We start from the raw sequence: 20,613 nt of genomic DNA, 5'->3' as shown, positions 1-20,613 counted from the left end.
CTGGACACGAATCGCGGGGAGACCTCAGGCACCGTTCCCAGAGCCACAGTGGCGGGCTGGTACTAGCATTCAGCTGCAGTTTCCTCAAGGAGAAGCAGCAAGCCACACAGCCTGCTCACACCTCTGGAACCTGAGAAGAACGGCGCTTTCAGCAAAAGCTAATTACTTGCGTGTATTTTACTGCACCCCCTCCACCCCCAAGCCGGATTCAGAGTCTGAATCCCCTGGGCCTGAGATAGGCCCTGTTGAGCGCCTAGAGCCACCCTCCCAGCCTTGGAGAAGGAAAAAAATTGCATTTTGGGGAAAAGATAATTTGCCATCTCCACTAACCAGGGGAGCACAGGACAGAAGCAGCTCCGGTCCAGGCATAAACGGTCTGTGGACGTTGAGCAACTTTCTCCTCTGCATGGGCCTGTGTGGGCCTATTTCAGGAGAATAGGCCCTTGTTGGCAGGCTCCAACCATTTCAGCTGTGTGGAGGAGAGGTGGATGTCTGATGTATGACATTGCTTTGCCTATTAAACAGGGTCCTCACCTACCCACATCAGGGGCCTAAGGACTGGTAGCTCCACTCTGGTCACCCAGACACCCACGACAGAGATCCAAGGATAACTGGTACCTCCCAGTTCCTACAACCAAATATATTGGGTGCCCATAGTCCATCTGCAGAACCCACCCACCTCCACAATCTAGGAAACAGGAATGCGCTTTCCTCAGAGACACTCGGAGATCGGTTCTGAACCCCCTGCCATGTTCAGAGAGTGACCCCCTGCTTCAACCAGATACCGGTACCAACACCGATCACCCCTGCCCGTCTAAGACTGTAGGACACAGCCTGTACCACATACTTGATGATCAACTACCTGGACACCTGAGCTGAATTCATACAAGAAAAGTGAATGGACTTCTAGATTGATAAACTTAATAACAGCTCTAGCCATCTGGGGACAGGACATCAGAGCTCCAAAGGTGAAAATAATCAAGCTAGCTCACTCAAGTAACCTATTTGGGCATATCAAAACAAAACAAAGCAAGAAACTATGACACAGTAAGCAAACATAAACTAATACAATAACTTATAGATAGCTTGGAAACAACAGTCAATATCAAGTCACATAAAGAAACAGACCATGATCACCTCAACAAGCTCTCAAAACAAAGAATCCAGGGATCATCTAGATGAAAGTGCATTCCTGGAATTACTAGAGTCAGAATACAAAGTTTAATATACAGAGCCCTTCAAGACATCAGGAAGGAAATGAGGCAATATGCAGAACAAGCCAAGGAACACACAGATAAAGCAATTGAAGAAATTAAAAAGATTATTCAGGAACATAATGAAAAATTTAAAAAGCTGGAAAAATGCATAGACAGACAGCAATCAGAAATTCAGATTAACAACAAAATTACAGAAGTAGACAACTCAATAGAAAGTCAGAGGAGAAAAATTGAGCAAGTAGAAGCCAGAATTTCTGAACTTGAAGATAAATCACTTGGCACTAATACATTTGAAGAAAAATCAGATAAAAGAATTAAAAAAAAATGAAGAAACCTTAAGAATCATGTGGGGCTCTATCAAGAGAAATAACCTATGAGTGATGGGAGTACCAGAACAGGGAGGGATAACACAAAATACAGAAAGATTTGTTGAAGATTTGTTGGCAGAAAACTTCCCTGATATTGTGAAAGATGAGAAGATACCTATCCAAGATGCTCATTGAACACCACATAATGTAGATGTTAAAAGAAAGTCACCAAGACATATTATAATCAAACTTGCCAAAACCAAAGATAAAGAGAGAATTTTAAGAGCAGCTAGGGATAAACAAAAAGGCACCTACAAAGGAGAGCTAGTAAGAATAAGCTTGGACTACTCGTAGAAACCATGCAGGCAAGAAGGCAATGGGATGATATATTGAAGAAAAAATTGAAAAAAAAAATTGCCTGTGAAGAGTCATACATCCAGCAAAACTGTCTCTTAAATATGAAGGTGAAATTAGGACATTTCCAGATAGACAGAAGTTTAGGGAATTCGTAAAAACCAAACCAAAACTTCAAGAAATACTAAAGGGAGTTCTTTGGTTAGAAAATCAATAATGTCAGGTATCAACCCAACACTAGAACACTGAGCAGAGCAAACAGAAGTCAACCCAGACTGGGAAATCAAAAAAACAAAGCAAGATTTTTTTTTTTAAAAAAAAAAGCTCGAAACAGGATAACAGCGATGTTATTATATAAAAGAAGACAGCATTAAAGCAATAAAGAGGGACTAAGAAATTAATCAAAAAAGACTGGATTATAGAAGACATTAAGGAGGGAATAAAGAAATTCATAGAATCCAATGAGAATGAAAACACTTCCTATCAGAACCTTTGGGACACAGCAACAGCAGTGCTCAGAGGTCAATTTATATCAATAAATGCACACATACAAGAAGAAGAAAGGGCCAAAATCAAAGAATTATCCCTACAACTTGAACAAATAGAAAGAGAGCAACAAAAGAAACCTTTAGGCACTAGAAGAAAGGAAATAATAAAAATTAGAGCAGAACTAAATGAAACAGAAAAAAAAAATTGAAAGAATTAACAAGAACAAAAGTGGTTTCTTTGAAAAAATCAACAAAATTGATAAACTACTGGCCAAACTGACAAAAGAAAAACCGGAGAGGAAGCAAATAACCCAAATAAGAAATGAGATGGGTGATATTATAACAGACCCAACTGAAATTAAAAGAATCATTTCAGATTACTATGAAAAATTGTACTGTAACAAATTTGAAAACCTAGAAGAAATGTTGATATCCTAGAAATGCACTACCTACCTAAATTAACACAAAAACAGAGGTAGAACAACTGAACAGACCCATAACAAGAGAAGACATTGAAAAGGTAATGAAAAAACTCCCAACAATAACAACAAAAAAAGCCCTGGCCCGAATAGCTTCACTGCAGAGTTCTATGAAACCTTCAGAGAATAGTTAACACCACTACTACTAAAGGTATTTCAGAGCATAGAAAAGGACGGAATACTCCCAAACTCATTCTATGAAGCCAGCATATCCCTGATACCAAAACCACATAAAGATACCACAAAAAAAGAAAATTACAGACCTGTATCCCTCATGAGCATAGATGCAAAAATCGTCAAGAAAATTCGAGGCAATAGAATCCAACAACATATCAAAGAAATAATTCACCATAACCAAGTGGGATTCATATCAGGTATGCAGGGATGGTTCAACATTAGAAAAATAGTTAATATAATCCATCACATAAATAAAACAAAAGACAAGAATCATATGATTTTATCAATTGATGCAGAAAAGGCATTTGACAAAGTTCAACACACATTCATGATAAAAACTCTCAGCAAAATAGGAATAGAAGGAAAATTCCTCAACATAATAAAGGGCATTTACACAAAGCCAACTGCCAATATCATCCTAAATGGAGAGACCCTGAAAGCATTCTGACTGAGAACAGGAACCAGACAATAGCCAGAGCAATTAGGCTAGACAAAGAAATAAAGGGCATCCAGATCGGCAAGGAAGAAGTAAAATTATCTCTATTTGCAGATGACATGATCTTATACACAGAAAACACTAAGGAATCCTCAAGAAAACTACTGAAACTAATAGAAAACTTCATCAGAATATCAGGATACAAGATAAACATACAAAAACCAGTTGGGTTCCTCTACACCAACAAAAAGAACATCGAAGAGGAAATCACCAAATCAATACCATTTACAGTAGCCCCCAAGAAGATAAAATACTTAGGGATAAATCTTACCAGAGAAGTAAAAGACTTATACAAAGAAAACTACGATGCACTAATACACTTCTGCAAGAAACCAAAAGAGACCTATCTAAGTGGAAAAAACATACCTTGCTCATGGGCAGGAAGACTCAACATTGTAAAAATGTCTATTCTACCAAAAGTGATCTATACATTTAATGCAATTCCCATCCAAATTCCAATGACATTCTTTAATGAGATGGAGAGACAAATCACCAACTTTATATGGAAGGGAAAGAGTCCCCGGATAAGTAAAGCATTACTGAAAAAGAGCAAAGTAGGAGGCCTTACTCTACCTGATTTTAGAACCTATTATACCACCACAGTAGTCAAAACAGCCTGATACTGGTACAACAACAGCTATATAGACCAATGGAACAGAATTGAGAATCCAGACATAAATCCATCCACATATGAGCAGCTGATATTTGACAAAGGCCCCAAAGAAGTTAAATAGGGAAAAGACAGTCTTTTTAACAAATGATGCTGCCATAACTGGATATCCATCTGCAAGAAAATGAAACAAGACCCAAACCTCACTCCGTGCACAAAAACGAGCTCAAAATGGATCAAAGATCTAAATATAAAATCTAAAACAATAAAGATCATCGAAGAAAAAATAGGGTCAATGTTAGGAGCCCTAATACATGGCATAAACAGTATACAAAACATTACCAACAATGCAGAAGAAAACCTAGATAACTGGGAGCTCCTAAAAATCAAACATCTATGCTCATCCAAAGACTTCACCAAGATAGTAAAAAGATTACCTACAGACTGGGAAAAAGTTTTTAGCTATGACATTTCCGATCAGCTCCTGATCCCTAAAATCTGCATGATACTGCAAAAACTCAACTGCAAAAAGACAAATAACCCAATTAAAAAAATGGGCAAAACATATGAACAGACACTTCACTAAAGAAGGTATTCAGGTAGCTAACAGATACATGAGGAAATGCTCATGATCATTAGCCATCAGAGAAATGCAAATCAAAACTACAATGAGATTCCATCTCACTCCAACAAGGCTGGCATTAATCCAGAAAACACAAAATAAGAGATTGGAACACTTACACACTGCTGGTGGGAAGAATGTAAAATGGTACAACCACTTTGGAAATTGATTTGGTGCTTCCTTAAAAAGCTAGAAATAGAACTACCATACGATCCAGCAATCTCACTCCTTGGAATATATCCTAGAGAAATAAGAGCCTTTACATGAACAGATATATGCACACCCATGTTCACTGCAGCACTGTTTACAATAGCAAAAAGATGGAAGTAACCAAGGTGCCCATCAATGGATGAATGGGTAAACAAATTATGGTATACTCACACAATGGAATACTATACATCAATAAAGAATAATGATGAATCTGTGAAACATTTCATAACATGGAGGAATCTGGAAGGCATTATGCTTAGTGAAATTAGTCAGTTGCAAAAGGACAAATAGACCACTATTATAAGAACTTGAGAAATAGTTTAAACAGAAAATTTTCTTTGATGGTCATGAGAGGGGGCAGAGAGGGAGAGAGATGGGTTTTCACTAATTAGATAGTAGATAAGAACTATTTTAGGTGAAGGGAAAGACAACACACAATACAGGTGAGGTCAGCACAACTGGACTAAACGAAAAGCAGTTTCTGGAATAAACTGAATGCTTCGAAGGCCAGAGTAGCAGGGGCAGGGGATAGGGGACCATGGTTTCAGGGGACAGCTAAGTCAGTTGGCATTATAAAGTCTATTAAGAAAACATTCTGCATCCCACTTTGAAGAGTGTTGTCTGGGGTCTTAAACGCTAGCAAGCAGCCACCTAAGATGCATCAATTGGTCTCAACCCACCTGGACCAAAGGAGAATGAAGAACGCCAAGGACACAAGGTAATTACGAGCCAAGAGACAGAAAGGGGCACATGAGCCAAGAGACAGAAAGGGGCATATGAGCCAAGAGACAGAAAGGGGCACATGAACCAGAGACTACATTAGCCTGAGACCAGAAGAGCTAGATGGTGTCCGGCTACAACCAATGACTGTCCTGACAGGGAACACAACAGAGAACTCCTTGGGGAGGAGGAGAGCAGTGGGATGCAGACCCCAAATTCTAGTAAAAAGACCAGACTTAATGGTCTGACCAAGACTAGAGGGACCCCAGTGGTTATGGCCCCCAGACCTTCTGTTGGCCCAGGATGGGAACCATTCCCAAAGCCAACTCTTCAGACACGGATTGGACTGGACAATGGGTTGGAGAGGGATGCTGGTGAGGAGTGAGCTTCTTGGATCAGGAGAAGCTGGCAAAATGGACAAGAAAAGGGAGAGTGGAGGGAGGGAGCGGATTGTCTCATTAGGGGGAGAGCATTTGGGAGTATGTAGCAAGGTGTATATAAGTTTTTGTGTGAGAGAGTGACTTGATTTGTAAACTTTCACTTAAAGCACAATAAAAATTAAAAAAAAAAACTTCAAAATTGAAAGGAAAGGAATACCTGAATGATATCATTACACTAAACGCTCAACATGGAAAATGCCTTCTTCATATATATGGGAAAATGTGTGATAACATTTGCCTTTATGTTTATTGTTAGCTTAGAGAAAGATGGAATGCAATGCCTGTGACCAAAATCACCTGCATGCTGTGACTTTAGTCTTTCTAGAGGTGATTTTTCATAATTTAAAAAACCATTTTTTTTTAATGTTGAAAGTAGAATAGAAGACAAGGCTCACATATTTTCGAGTTAATGAAGTTTAATGTTAGCAAGTCATTTAAATCCAAATTAAGCATAGGAAGCAGAGCTGGAATCTGCACCAAAGACTTTTTTTTTTAGATGAAATCTGTGCTAACAGGTGAATATTCAGACCAAAGAAACTTTTTGATCTGGCACCTTTTGATTCTGGAATCTATAAAATAGAGTAAGGAAAAGAGCTACAGATGGCCCAGGGATGCCCTGAGAAAATGAATTACTAACATGGGCTGACTTTCTTCTAACTTTTTATTTACAGCACCGCATCTATACATGTTTTCCTCCTAATCCCTGAACCCTGGCATTTTTTATTAAAATAGGAAGCAGAAGAGTGATGGAATCTTCTGTTCCCATTCGCTTGTCATTGGATACAGCAGGCCAACAAAAAAGTATACACAACCCTGAGTTTTAACTGATGTGTAGACTCTCACAAGTCCATAGAGGAGCCATGGTCCAACCAAGACAGTCCCCGTCTTTCACTGTCCAAATGATGTGCACAAGAATTGATTCTCCTCTTTCCATTGGTTAATACTAAAGTAGTTTAGATAGAGGAGGTCCCCAATTGTTCTAAGGCTGTGTTTACCAGCTTCAAGGAAAGGTTTCTAGGAGTGTCCAAGAAATGGCTCCCATAACTCAGCTGGGAAGCTGTTAGGGGAATGAGATCTCCTTCAGACTTTAAACTGTGGTTCATTCCTCAGCCCCTTTCTCTCTGATTTCCCCCAACCCCTGGGACTCAGGGACGTGACTTTTGCCTTCTGTTCTTTTCCCAAGATCCCTTTTCCCCAAAGGGGAAGAACAAAGCAGGACAGTTTCCAGGTACCCCTCTGTACTTCAAAACAAAGCACATAAGCTCCTTTCAGGTTTCAAGAGGTGTTTACTGCTAATGAAAACGGAGAAACAGAAAAGTGAAGAAGAAACATAAAACACACGTAAAGGCACATAGTAATATCCCTTGCGTTTTTGTGGCTCTCTTGAGCGTGTAGAGTCATTCTGTAGATGGGATCTTATTTTTTATTGAGAACTGGTGGTATTACTTTATTTCAATATTAAGTATGAGGAAACAGAAATCCAGAGAGTTTGAGATTTAACCTGTCACTTGTTTTTTATGGAGTAGTGGCTAAGTGCTATGGCTGCTAACCAAAAGGTTGGCAGTTTGAATCCACCAGGTACTCCTTGGAAACTCTACGGGGCAGTTCCACTCTGCCCTATGGGGTCACTGTGAGTTGGAATTGACTTGATGGGAATGGGTTTGGTTTGGTTTCGGTACTAATGGTGGAACTAGAATTGTTACAGGGCTGAATCTCTTGTCTGCCTGGCTCCTCCTAACACAAAACAAAGAATCTTTAAGTGTCAGTAAGAGTTTCTTCAGCATTTGCTAAAATATTAGTGTGATGAAGCTATTATAATTTTAAGCATCTATCATTTGCCAAGTAATATATGCATATGCATGAACGTAGACATTTGCTCCTAACAACAAACTCGCAAGAGAGGAATTTTCTTCCCAATTTTGTAACTGGAGCATTGTTCCATGCAAGTGGCCCCATTTCTGAAGCATGTGCTGAGTTCTCCTGTTTATCTCATGCTATCACACCTTCGCTCATCACAGGGCCTCTGGACCGGTGCACAGGATAGGACATGATCATATTCCTGCTCGTCTAAATGTGGGGTAGGGGGTAGGGGCATGACTTCTTCTCAGTTCATCCCTTGCTGACTGTCCCACACCAACCGCTTCTGGATTCTTCATCCAAGCTCCCTGTGATCTTCTTAGATGGTAGTCTGAGTCACTTTGTCACCACGTAACATGGTTCAGGGCCATTGTGTAATAACATTGGTTGTACGCTGCAACTATAACCAAAAACCAAAACCAAACCCACTGCCATCGAGTCGATTCCGACTCATAGAGACCCTATAAGACAGAGTAGAACTGCCCAATAGAGTTTCCAAGGAGCGCCTGGCAGATCCGAACTGCCGACCTACCTCTTGGTTAGCAGCTGTAGCACTTAACCACTACGCCACCAGGGTTTCTATTTGCTTTTTTAGTTAAAGCAGATTCGTGTCCTTTCTGGAAGTAAAGTGTCTAGAGGAAACCAAAAGATCAGGTGCTGTGGAGTCAGTCCCTACTCCTGATAATCCCACGTGTGTCAGAGTAGAACTGTGCTCCATAGGGTTTTCAGTGGCTGATTTTCAGAAGCTGATCACCAGACCTTTCTTCAGTGCACCATTTTTATCACCCAGGGATTTTGTCTAGAGGACGAGGTAGCTTTTTCTCATTCACATAATTGCACCACTGAACACGTGTGACTGGTGGTGACCCTGGTTTGGTTGCACAGTCTGAGGCAAGGGCCACCATTCAGTCATCTGGCCCTGCCATCTTCATATTCAACTTCTCTTGATCCACTTATCTGAAAGGGGCATATTCCTTATTCTAGACAGAAGATTCACAATCTAATTACTAGAGTTTATGCGTATGTATTACTTTCTGCAATAACTTGTCAACATTTCAGTCAAGTCTAAGCAAGCAACATGTTCTCAGCAGAACAGATTGCATTATGCTTCACAAGTCTGTACCTTTGCTATATTTCCTTTGCATTAGTCAAAGGTTTGTAACGTAATATTCAAATTCTCCAAAGTTCTTGTCTTAACCACTCACCTCCCAGAAATAAAGGAAGAAATAGGACCGAACATTTTCTTCGTTCCCTAACCCCAAATCACTCATAATATTTTTATTTATCTGCCCTTTTAATAACTGACTATTCAGCATGAGCGTTTTTTCTCATTCCTGCAGTGTTCTTTGAGAGCAAAAGTAACTACATTTCTTCATATGAATGTTCTGAAGTAAAACAACCATTCTGCTCTCATTGGACATGTAGAGTGTTTTTTTTTTTTCTATTACAAATATTGTGATGAGCATCATTATGTACATCATTTTAACATTTAAAAGATTATTTTCAGGATAAAGTCTTAGAAATGGAATTATTTGGTCAAACAGTGGAAATATGTTTAACGATCTTGAAACACATAGCCAAACTGATTTACATGGAACACTGTGCTATTTTTTTTCTCCCAAAAGAAGTATTTGAAAAAAGGCTGCCTCACTGTACTGTCATCAACCTTGAGACAATCTGATAGCAGAAGCAGAGTACCTACTTGTTTTAAAATGTCTTTCTGATTTGCTGGAGAAGTTAAATAGTCTTTCACTATTTAACACAATATGGTTGCTAACCATATTGTATTCTATTTCTTTCTTTTTCCTTTTCTTTTTTAACATTTGTTCCTGTTCATATTCCATTCTCCTATTATTGGGTTAGTGCTTTTCTTATTTATTTTCAAGGACACCTTTTTTATTAGTGAAATTATTTCTTTGTTTACTGTCTATTTTAAAAATATTCCTGAGTTAAGAATTTTAATTCCCTTTTTTTATCTGGGTGAGCTCATCATTCTCAAGTAATAAAAGACCTCAGTGAAATGTTTCATGAGGCATTATTGTGCCTTTTCATATTTTCAGTTTTTGAAGCAACACCTTGAATTCTCAGGAATTTATGTGTCCCTCTGCATGAAGCAACTTGATTATTCCAAGAGTCAATTTTTCCTACCACCTTTACTAAATAACCAAGCCTTCCCCACGAAGATTTGTGGAAGCCAAGGGAAATGGTTTATCAGGCACTGATCTACGACATTGGGCCCTGCATGCTACCACCTGGCCTGGGTCGTAAGAGACCACAGCTTTCTTCCCTTCACTTTGACTTGACCTTCGCTGATCATCATAGGAATTTGGAAAAAAAAATGTTTTTAAATATACTACATATGTTTAATATTTTTAAAAAAATTCATTTGGTAACCCTGAAAATCTTGCCTCTGTGATCTTAAAAGTGTAATAGAAAAATGCTAGGTAAGACAGGTAAATCACTAGTGATATCCATGCAGACGAGAATAGGATAGAGAAATGGCTGTCCGCTTCTGTAGAGGAAGGAGATACAAAGCGGAAACTTTATGTAACTGGAGAAATTTAGAGTCGGTTTTTACATTACCTGGAAGAACTGAGTCCTCTAAGTTGTCTGACACGCCCTAAGGAGATAAGCTATATAACCATACCTGTGAAAAAGAAGTCAGTTTGGGGACTTGGGGGAGGCCATATGAGCAACAAAGAAGCAGGAATCTTAGGAGGATTTGCCAGAGGGAAAGCAGGCTGGTGTCAGGGGTGGCTGTAAATTGGGTAACAGTAGCTGTGGGAATATGTGAGATACTCTATTTCATGTGTTGGCTCAAAGGTGGGATGGTAGTATCTGTTGTTTTTGCATTTAGTTATCTACTTTATAGGTGTTTTAATAAATCTATACATATATATTTTTTAATCTAAAGGATCTAGAATTGTACTATTCTTTCAGATCTCGGGACTATTGGCATGATCATGTAGTGGTTTAAGGATTCTTGGACAAAGAGTCTTTACCCAGCACACAAGTTGTAGCTTATTACGAGAGGCAATGTTACAGCAGTAAAGAACTCATACCCTGAAGTCAAAAAATGAGGGTTCAATGTACCTTTCTGCCACTCACTTGACCAGGCACTTAAACTCTCCGTGCTTCAGTTGCCCTCTCTGCAAGATGGGAATGATAATTATTGTGCCCATTCCAAGTGTTTTGGGGGTACTGAGGGGCGATTCATGGATATATCCCTTGTATACTCTTACTGCCACATTGCGCATGCAGCACACTCACCATACATCAGCTGTTAGGATATTACTGCCCACCCTCTGGGGAATTTCAGATGTTGTCTTATTGAGATGTGGAAGGAAAAAAAAAAAAGACCAAAAAAAAAAAAAAAACCCATTATATGACCTCACAAGGAAACAGCATTTTATCATGGCAAGAAGATAAACTGATCTATAAGTTCTTTGAGAGCTGAGATTGTTCAGAGCTCTCAATATTCAAAACACAGTCCCTTGTACCTAGCAGATGATTACTGCATATTTGTTAAACTGGAAATCAAGTCCAATTGGTGTTTTGGGCCGTGCTGAATAATCATCTCTCGGGGCTCTGCTGGCTCTCCTATGCAGTGCTGAGGGCAGTCAGGACTGCTTTGAGGTCAGCTCTTGGGAATCTCGGTTTTCTTTATGTGTAACAAAATAAAGCTCCTTTCTCTAGGCTCCCTATCGGTTCTAAGATGCTAAAATTCTTAAACTTTTTATCCCTAGACATAGTCTACTATGTTAGAGATAAATGCTGCTTTCTGGGAGTACAGACGGAAGCACTTAGCTGGGCTGGGGAAGCTGGATGAGCCTGGCGCCACAGAGCAGCGCCCCCTGCCCACGGCCTTGCAGCCTAACGCACCTGGCACTTTGTCTCCCTTCTCATCCGCTTCGGTGGAGTTCCGCTGCATTCCAGCCACGAGATAAACAAAACATTTATCCCAGTCAATTTTAACAGCCTTCTCTTCGCACATTTGCATATAGCTTAACTTTCATACAACCATGGGAAGCTCATAAAATCTCAGTCTGCGCTGACCGTAAAAAAAAAAAAAAAAAAAAGTTTTGTATCTGGCTGTGGCTTGTGTACTCCCTTGAAGCACTAGAGGAGCTGCAGGAGCCTTTGAGACTAATTAACAGCCCCCTGCTGGGAAATGGCCCTCTGCAGTGATTTATCCTGGGTGGGAGCACAAACCTGAGCAGCTAGAACTTCTGAAGCTGTACGCACATCTGCAGATCGAAAGGGATTTGTGAGGTGGTGTTATTTACAACACACATCTCCCACTACGCGCTCTGGTGGGGAGTGGAACAGAAATATTTAATGCACCCTTTAAGAAAGGGTAGCTGTTTTAATCCGCCCAGTGGGTCCGCGGGAGAAAGACCTGGTAGTCCGCGTCCTTAAAGATTACTGTCTAAGAAGCCCTATGAGGCAGTTCTAGCCTGTAACATGGGATCACTTTGAGTCAAAATCCACTTGACAGCACCTAACAATAACAACAACCTAAGAAAAAGATGACAACAGTTTATCCTTTGCTTGAATGCCTTTTCTACAGTTACTGTCTCCCAGGATTTAAGGTGGTTTTTTTCCCCTCCGTAGAAACGTTACTGTGTGTTTTAGAAAGTCAGGTAACGCTGTTATTCCTTCGGTAGCCAGTGGTACTTCCGACCTGTTTTAAAACAGGTGTGATTCTAGGAACCAGTGTAGGTATTGCTGCTGTAATGACCTGGGGCAAAAAGTTGCCTTTTCTCTCAGTAACAGTATGATCTAACGCCATGAAATACTAGATTTGAAAAATACCTCTTCCCTCAGGTGATTTTCTAGCTGCAGAAGAATAATTTTCAGCTGCTAATTTTGACCCAGAAGCCCCAGAAATGGAGTTATTAATGGGGCTGGAAGGCACATGATTATTTCCTGGTTCCACTGACCCCTTCCCCAGTGTTTCCTTCTGGGATAACCCCCCTAAAAAATTACCGTCAAGTTGAATCCAGCCCATAAGAGCTCCATGTGCTACAGAGCAGGACTGTTTCATAGGTTTTTTTTTTTTTTTTTTTGGCTGTAATCTTTAAGGAAGTAGATCACCAGGCCTTTCTCCTGCAGTGCTGCTTGTGGGGTTTAAACCAACAATCTTACAGTTAGTAATGCAGCACAAACTGTTCACACCATCCAGGAGCCCTTCTAGGGGAAGGGCATTTATTTCTGACAAGCACTGGGTAGATCTACTTGAGATCAAGCAAGAAGGATGAAAACATAAATTCAGAATAGGAGAAAAATATATGAGGATTCTTGGGAGTGAGGTGTAGGCAAACCAGAATGACTAACTTGGATCCCATCTGCACCGTATGCTAACTGGGTAACCATTAGGAAAGCTGTCAGCATTTTGATCCTCAATTTCCTCATCTATATAAGAAAATCTTTTCATAAGCCCTAGCATACTGAGCATCCCATAAATAAGTTGTGATGGTTAAGGTTACCTGTCTGCTTGAATTCTCAGTAGTTGGGCAGTTGTATAATGATGGAATTTGGCAGACAGTGGACTGATTGCTCTTCCATAATGTAATCACCTCCATGATGAGATCTGCTAAGAGCAGCCAATCAATTGTAAGAGGATTTTTCCTCAAGGGCATGGCCTGCATTCAATACATATGGACATTCTGACAAAGTTCACTGGCTTTTGCTTGCTCTGGATCCCGCATCTGGCATGTCATCATCTAACCCCTGGTTCTTGGGTTCCTCAGCCCATGCAGCTATGTGAGTCAGGAGAGACCTCCAGTCTGCCACCTGACCCTCTTGGAACTTGCCAGCCTCTACAACCCTGTGAGCCATTTCCTTGTTATAAATCTCTCTCTACATATATGTGTGTGTGTATATACATATGTATATGTATATATATGTGTGTGTATATATATATAGGAAACGCTGGTGGCGAAGTGGTTAAGTGCTACAGCTGCTAACCAAAGGGTTGACAGTTCAAATCTACCAAGTGCTCCTTGGAAACTCTATGGAGCAGTTCTATCCTGTCCTGTAGGGTTGCTATGAGTTGGAATTGACTCAATGGCAGTCGGTTTGGTTTGGGTTTTGGTATATGGAAACCATGGTGGCATAGTGGTTAAGCACTATAGCTGCTAACCAAAGGGTCAGCAGTTCGAATCTGCCAGGTGCTTCTTAGAAACTCTATGGGGCAGTTCTACTCTGTCCTATAGAGTTGCTACAGGGTCGCTATGAGTCAGAATCAACTCGATGGCACTGGGTTTGGTTTGATTTTGGTATATATATATACATATATATATATATATATATATATATATATATATGCCACTGGTTTTGCTTCTCTAGAGAGCCCAGCTTTAGACACAAGTCAAAAAGTTTGAAAATGGACTTATAATTGAAAGCAGCTTTGACTGCATCAAAGAATTGCACCATATTTGAGCCATCTTCAACTACTTTTACCCTAACATTGGAGGTGGTGCTTCTAGATGGAAACTGATGCAGGAGTAGAGGAGAAGCAAGAAGCATACACTCTTAGGTAGGCTTCAGGTATCTTGTATTTATTAGATCTCACATTTAATAAACCCCTGTTATTAAAGGAAACCCTGGTGGCATAGTGGTTAAGTGCTACAGCAGCTAACCAAAAAGGCCAGCAGTTTGAATCCACCAGGTGCTTCTTGGAAACTCTACGGGGCAGTTCTACTCTGTCCTATAGGGTCTCTATGAGTCAGAATTGACTCGACGGTAGTGGGTTTTGGTTTTGGTTTGTTATTAAAAACCCCAATAATGTTACAGTATTGGGCACTATTCCTACCGTTGACTGTTTACATGGATTGCTTTACAGAAGAAGCCAAAGCAGGCTTTTGCCTTTGCCTCTCATCTCCAATGCCTTACCGTCTGTTGTCTTGCTTCTCTCTGCGTGCACTCTCAGGGAATTCCCAGCCATTGCTTCCAGTCTTCATTTGCCTTCTGAGAGGTCATAGGGGCTTACCTATGCTTCTCATCTTTAGGCTTTACCACGACTATCTTAGTCTTGTATTCGAAATATCAAGTTTTCGCAGCCAAGCCAGAAGGACAGGATTCCATGTGAACCATGCTATGAGCATTCAAACATGCAGACGCCTCAGCCAGAGGTACCATCCTGCATGCTAGGAGAATTGTGTCATATTCCAGATTCATTCTTATGTGTAGGAGATCACCAACTAAAAGCATTCCTAATGTCAGATATTTTACCAGTCTAAACAGAAGACTGCATTTGTGAGAATTTATGACCAATTTCGTACCTGAGACAACAGTGGAGATATAGCCATTAAATCTGCAGCCCCAACAACTCCCATGCAGAATTATACTAGGGGGGAAAAAAGTATTATACTTTTCTTTGGTTATCGTTAGCCATTTTATAGTTATCTCAGACATCCTTTTCCTTTGTGGCAGCAAGCTGAGATCTGATTCTCAAAAACTGAAATATTGATGGAACTTAGGAGGGAGAAGAGGAATAATTTTAGAGCCAGAACTCTGAACACTTGTTCAGACTCAAAATCTAGCCTTCCCACTTACTAGTTGTGTGATTGGAGGAAAGTTACTCAATATTTCTATGCTTCAGTTTCTTCTCTGTAGACTTGTACTACCCACCTCATAGGGTTTGGTGCAAAGTAAAAGAGATAATGCATGTTACAGATACTGCCCAGGAAGATGAATAAATGTTCAATTTTATTTTCAGCCTGCAGGTCTGTTGGCTTCATTGCAAGCCTAGCACAATGGGAGTTGTGAGGACAAAGGAAGACGCTGCATTAATAAGTAATAACATGCATTTGGAGCAAAGTGAAGGAATGCCCAAGAAACAGTGGTTTAACAATATATATATTTAACATCTCATTGGTTAAGTAGTCTGGGGGTAGCTTTTCCAGGATTGGGTCACCAGCTTAGTAATGACAACAAGGCCTCAGTGATCCTCAAGTATCATTTCTGCCCTATGCATGATCACTGTTGAAAGCAGATGGTGGAAGCAACATTAATTGGAAGGACTTTTTGTCCTAACAGTAGCCCTCCTACTTCTTATAAAGATTTCCCTTTAAGTCTAATGGACCAGAAATGGATCATGTGCTCACCCATTCCTGCAAGAAGAGAGGCTAGAAAGTAAAAGTCTGGCACAAAGAAATGGATTGTATGATTCATTCCTTGGGACTGGATGTACCAGGTTCTAAACAAAGTAAAGTTTATTAAGTGCTATGGATTGAATTGTGTCCCCTAAACATATATGTTAAAATTCTAACCCCTATTTTTTTTTTTTTTATTTATACCTGTGGATGTAATTCCACTTGGGAATAGGATTTTCTTTTTCATGTTAATAAATCCATATCCATGTAAGGTGTGTCTTGAACATAATCAGTTTTGAGTTATAAAAGGAATAGATTAGGGACAGTAACAGGCAAGCACAAACAGTTGAATGGTAGATATCATGTTGAGGTTGCCAAAGAAGTAAGGAATGCCAGGGCTAGAAAAACTGAGACAGGGACCTTCCCCCAGAAACAACAGAGACAGATAGGATTCCCCTAGAGCCAGTTCCCTTAATCAGACTTCTAGCCTCCTAAACTGTAAGAAAATAAATTTCTATACCCACTTGTGGACCACAAATTGTGGTATTTTCTGTTACAATAGCACTAGCTAACTAAGATATTAAACAAGGACAATGGGAGTTTGGTGGGGCAGTTTGGATATTGCATTCCAGTATCATTTTGAAATTTATGGTCTATTTAATAGTATTTTTATTTTTTTTATGATTATGTCTTAGTCACCTAGTGCTGCTATAACAAAAATACCACAAGAGAAATTTATTTTCTCACAGTTCAGTAGGCTAAGTCCAAATTCAGTATGTCAGCTCCCAGGGAAGTCTTTCTTTCTCTGTCAGCTCTGGAGGAAGGTTCTTGTCATCAATCTTCCCCTGGACTGGAGCTCCTCAGCACAGGAACCTCAGGTCCAAAGGACACGCTCTGCTCCTGGCACTGCTTTCTTGGTGGTACGAGGTCCCCCGTCTCTCTGCTGGCTTCTCCTTTATAACTCAAAAGAGATTGGCTTAAAACACAACCTGATCTTGTAGATTGAGTCCTGCCTCATTAACATAACTGCCTCTAAACCTGCCTCATTTACATCGTGGATGTAGTTTTTACAGCACATAAGAAAATCACATCAGATGACAAAATGGTAGACAATTACACAATATGGGTATCATGGCCCAGCCAAGTTGACACACATTTTTGGGGGACACAATTCAATTCATAACAGATTATGTCAGTCTTACCCATGAGAGGGTTTTTAGGAAAGACGATTTGTGTTTCTTTCAATATCAACCACATCTAGAAACCCCTTACGTTATAGAAAGATATAACTGGAGATGGAATCTCAGAGGCAACAGGGCAGAAATTTAAGGTACCATTGACCCTTGGACCATTGTATTCAGTGGTGGGCATGGCTGGTGAATGCTATATTATTAACACAGCAGCATGTTTTATAGTGATTTCTTTGAAAAAGCATTGTGTCACTCATTACAATATTGCTTAGCTTAGGTAAAAAAAAAAAAAAAAATTAAATTCCGGCCAAGGTGTACTTCCGGGTGGTGTGGTGAAGTACCTGCAATGAAATAAATGCTTTTAATAGTAGGGCTGCAAATGCAATGATCAGCTCGTCTCTGAGGATTTTACAAAGAACTTTGGTTTATATTTGCTTAGTTAGGTTTTACAGTAAAGACTGAACTTTCTTAATTGATTTTATTACTTGTTCTCCAAAATCTCATTTTGTAATGCCTTGCACATTACCAGATAGCTGCAAAGCCAGAAATTATCCCTGATTTACATTTATGGGAAGAGTTTGCATATTTTACAAACATGGATTGTCTTCTAGTTCTAACAAAGTGCATTTATTTTGGATACAAACAAATAATATATCTATTTTGGAATGCTTTTATTTAAATTCCTAATGATTTATGAGCACTGCGGTTTGGCTGCCCATGTAGCACTTTATCCAGCCCTCTCTGAAACACTAAGTCTTTAATTGAGCAAGGCCACGTTGCAGAAACTCGTTGATCAGCATCTTTTGGCTTTGGCATTATCTCTGCTGGGGGTAGGGGGAAGCCAGATTCTATTTGACTTTCGTTTGCTTTTATTATTTCCTTCAAATCTCTGGCTGGTTATTGCATTCCTGTATCATTTTGAAATTTATAGTCTATTTAATAGCATTTATATTTTTTATGATTATGTTAGTCTTACCCATAAGAGGGTCTTAGGGAATATGTTTTGAATTTCTTTCAATATCAACCACATCTAGAAACTACCTAACTGAATTATGAGTTTTATTTTTTTACTAGAGGGAGCTATGAAACAGAAATGACTTTAGATGTAGATTATAATAATAATTTGAAGGCATCTTTATGATGTGTGAGTTTCATATCACCCTCATGCCTAGCGCTCCCTTTGATTATTACTGTTCTGATAGAGCACTGCAAAATGTCTGTATGTATCCAATAACAGCCTTTATTTCTGGGGTAGGTGCAGGTGCAAGGGAGCGTGGGTATACTTAATACTGAATTGTTCACCCAAATGTCAAGAACAGTTTGTTTAAGCCATCCCAAAGGGCAGCACAAACTGGTGTTCCTTTGTAAGGGATTATTATGTGTTTGCAAGAAACTGAAACATTCAAACCATCATTAACGGAGGGAAAAGATAATGCATTGGAAGGGTACAGGGATATTTCAAGGACTCCTAAACCACAGTCCCCCTATGCAGGACCAGACCAAGAAATTAAGAAAGTTATCAGGGATTGAGTGCCCTCCCACCCCTTCTTACTTGCTGACGTATAACAACAGTGATGTTTGAGAAGATAGTCATAATTGGAGGTATCACATTTATAGAGCATGCACCATGTCCCAGGCACCCAGTGCTTACATACATAAAAACAAAAAAAAAAACACAACTCATATCGGCCCTGGCCTTATTCAATTATCACAGTACCCTGTGAAAGAGGAAACTGAATCAGATAGAAGTTAAGTAACTTCCTCAATGTCCCCTAAAGCGATAAATTAAAAAAATATCAGAGTCTTGATTTGAACTCAGCTGCCTGGCTTCAGGTATGAGTTCTGTTTTTTCTTCTCTTTCTACAGACCTGCTTTTTCTGCTTTTCTGGTTCGGCATGTACCAGATTGCCCCAGCCCTGATACTGTACAGTTTCCCTGTTCGTTTGTCTGACAAAAAAAAAGATTGCCTATATTCTCTCTGTTCCAGTCCTTACTTCCTGGGAGACACAATCTGTTTGGTCAAACTGGATCAATAGTTCAATGTGCTGTGGCAAGGGAGATGGGTTTATGTGGTTTAAATCTGGTTGCCTATTTTACTATGGGTGGTTAGGACAGCTCTTATAGAGAAGATGATCACCTGAGCAGCCACCTATCCAAGCTGTCTTCTGTACGACATACATTCACATCATTTACATGCTCTCTTGTACGTTTCCATATATCTTAAATCTTTCATTTTAAATCCATCTAATTTATATTTTCTCAAGAACAGTTTCTGATAAGATGAATTAATGAAATTTATTTAGAAATGATATGCATATAATTTCTAGAGTTCACTTTATTTCTGCCTTTTGCAGTCATTAGCCTCTAAATTAGAGTAAAGTTAGACTCCAAATAAACACAGTGATTATCTAGCAGTATAAAGTTACCCCTAAAGATAATGGCAAAAATTCACTAACTTTTTTAACCCTTACAACCAATCTAAGAGTCAATGCTATAACCATTTTAACGATGAGAAAACTGAAGCAAAGTGATTTTCAATGAATGCCCGAGGTCACACAGTTAGAAAGTGACAGAATCTGATGCTATCCCAAATAGAGTGAATCTAGGGCCCGAGCTTCTAATAGTTACACTACTGTAATTTTGTATACTGACACATCTGCCTGTTTATACTCATTTCAGTCAATATTTATGAGGTGTCTTCATCTGAAAACAGTATAGAAATCTTAGACATGCAGTTGTCTCATAGGGCAAGATCTCCCCATTTGCATCTACATCTACTGATTCTTATAAGGACACTCCATAAGTTTCAGTGTCTTAGACTGGGCTCTCTAGAGAAGAGAAACCAGATGTATATTAAGTAAACGACTTATGCGGTTGTAGAGGCTGGAACGTGGGTCAGGGTGGAGGCTTCTCCTGATTCACATAGCCACAGGGGCTGGTGAACTAAAGATTGGCAAGTCAGACAGCAAGGCTCTGGCTCACAGGCTTCAAAGACCAATGAATTCTAAGATTGTCAGCTGAGATGACAGGTAAGCTAACGGGAGCCAGCTGTAGGATGCAGCATGAGCAAAAGCCCACGAGCCTTGCCAGAAAGTCCATTTATATCAGATACAGGTCACACCCCCATGGAAATTCTCTTTCAACCAATTGGCTACTCACAGCAGATTCCATCATGGAGGTAATCACATTATATCAGATATCATCACCGAGGTGATCACATCATTATATGATTGCCGAACTACAGCATAACTGCCAAACCACTGAGAATCATGGCCCAGACAAGCTGGCATATAACCTTAAGGATCACACTCTGTAAGTCCATGGACATCTGGCAGCAGTTGACCTA

Source organism: Loxodonta africana, chromosome 12, assembly GCF_030014295.1.
Source record: "Loxodonta africana isolate mLoxAfr1 chromosome 12, mLoxAfr1.hap2, whole genome shotgun sequence".
NCBI classification, from domain to species: Eukaryota; Metazoa; Chordata; class Mammalia; order Proboscidea; family Elephantidae; genus Loxodonta; species Loxodonta africana.
This window is presented reverse-complemented; position numbering follows the sequence as displayed.